General features: G+C 40.3%; 1 pseudogene; it reads right to left on the minus strand.

Annotated features, from left to right (window-relative positions):
* Window positions 1-376: 376 nt before the first annotated feature.
* LOC149265064 (polyadenylate-binding protein RBP45 pseudogene) lies at window positions 377-1,437 on the minus strand (annotated as a pseudogene).
* Window positions 1,438-2,337: the final 900 nt, after the last annotated feature.

The raw sequence follows: 2,337 nt of genomic DNA on the forward strand, positions 1-2,337 counted from the left end.
GCAGTTTTACCGAGCTCGAGGTAATTTTTTAATTTGCTGTTTTGTGCAGGTTTTTTTGCTAGTTTTCTATTGTCTAATGGCTTTTTCTTCTCGTTGCAGGTGTGGAAAAGGTCGTTGCAGGTGTGGAGGTGGTCTGGTGAGCTCCGGGGAAGGTCGACGACTGTCACCGGTAGGATTTTAATCCTACCAGCAATTTCTCTGTGTTTTTCAACACAAACAACTCTGTTTTGATATTTTGTAAACTTTCTATGGTAGGGTTTAGGGTTTTTGTGGATAAGGGTTTAGGGTTTTTGTGGATATTTTGATGTTATTTGTGGCTTTCAATGATGGTATTTGTGAATTTGTGAATTTTCGTTGTTTTCGCTGTTTTCGTAGTCTATTTTGTTATGGCAGGACCTATTCGCATAGGCCTAGAGGAACAGGAACAGAGCATTCCATTCATCTCTGTTATAGTTGAACCTGCTCATTCCCATCCCCAAATTTTACAAACCCATATCCTTTTGAACGACCTGTAATGTTATCTGTAATAACCTTTGCCCCTTTTACAGATTGGTATACAGCTCTGAAGGTCTCTTGTAGCAACTCGTCTATGTCACCAGATGCCAAATCTCCCACGAATATAGTAAAATCTTCCGAACTCTTTTCTGTACCAGTATTTGTTGCCCAATTTAGCCTGTAAAATTGTTCAGCCCTGGGCATCTGTACACCATTGTAATTTTGGAGAACCATCTGGGCTGTTGCATTGCTTGCAAAATCCAAGAAGCCATAACCCTCTGAATGTCCAGTCTGCTTATTGCGAATGATCTTAAGGGAAAGAAGGTCCTGGGTAGAAGCAAAACATTGGTGCAGATAATTCTCATCCATCCAATGCTGCAAACCCCCGATCCAGAGGGTCCTAATCTCCCCGACGAAGCTCTCTTGTTGTGGGGATTGCCACACCATAACTTGAGGTTGGGGCTGGGGTGGCTGGGGCCAAAAACTAATTTTGGGAGGCAGAGGCATCATCATCAATTGTTCTTGATGTTGTTGCTGCTGGGAATCGATCGCGGGTTCTGCCATGGGATCTGGCTGCATCATTCTGAAATCTTTACAAGAACACGAGAAAAAAATCCCAAATACAGTAATGCGCGCTCCAGTAAATTAATGTCAGCGCGATGGGTATGATAAAATTATATTAAGGCTGGGGAAATTTTGAACCAGAACCTTCCCCGAGCAGAAAGACAAAGGGAAAATGGAACATCACAGCAATGACCCCAAACAAACAGAGGAAACTCTCTTGATATGTCTGATAGATTCCTTGTTTTTGCTGTTATTTTCGTTGTCCCGTGCCATCCTCGGCTGTCCCGTGCCATCCTCGGCGGAGGGCTTCGCCCAACAACCAGCCAGGCCAGCAATTCCCTCTCCTCTTGGCCAGAAATTCCTCTCTCCTCTTGGCATCAAGGACAGAGCACAAGCTCTGTCTGTCAACAGATAAAATGTGTTCAGGTTCTCTGATGTTAACAAGCCTTCATAATTGTCTCTATATATAACATTTATGTTTGTTTGTTTGTCCCCTTCTCTATTAGTTTACAGGAAAATTTTGTTCACGATGATGGGCTGCCATAGCTGGGCTTCATGCCCTGGCTATCTTGATGTACAGTTCTATATATACATGATTAAATGATACGAGTTTTACTTAACTGTTGCAGTTTGTAGCCACCGCAATTGAAATTTTTGTGTCCTGTTTATTTTTGGGGATGAGAAGATGATTAAATAATGCCAGTTTTACTTGATTGTTGCAGTTTGTAGCCACCTCAATTAAAATTTTTGTGTCCTGTTTTTTTGGGGGGTTGAGAAGATGATTAAATGATGTCAGCTTTACTCAACTGTTGCAGTTTGTAGCCACCTCAATTGAAATTTTGTGTCCTATTTTTTGTGGGGTCAAGAAGAGATTTGGCTTTAGGTATGGTTATTGGTCAGAAATGCATAGGAGGATGATTAAACTTCATTTGCTTAAGGATTTAGGTTATTCTCATATTTACAGCAATTATATTGGATGTGACTCTCTGGTGATATGGTGGTGAAGATATAGACATGGGGTGTGTTGCTATATTAGTGATCTATGTTTGGACCTGGAACCTGAATTTGAATTTGAAGGTTTTCATATTAGTGATCTAGGACCTGGAACCTGAATTTGAATTCAAAGGTTTTCATATGGAAAAAAATATAGAGGTGGGGTGTTGTTATTTTAGTAATCTATGTTTGGACATGGAACTAGGATTTTGAATATCTGAATTTAAATTTGAAGGTTTTTTTCTACTCTACTTAAAAATGAGTGCTCTCAAAAACTTATTATGA

The sequence above is a fragment of the Pinus tabuliformis genome, chromosome 6 (genome assembly GCF_031772625.1).
Source record: "Pinus tabuliformis cultivar Carrire ecotype Pingquan chromosome 6, CPIR1, whole genome shotgun sequence".
NCBI lineage: Eukaryota > Viridiplantae > Streptophyta > Pinopsida > Pinales > Pinaceae > Pinus > Pinus tabuliformis.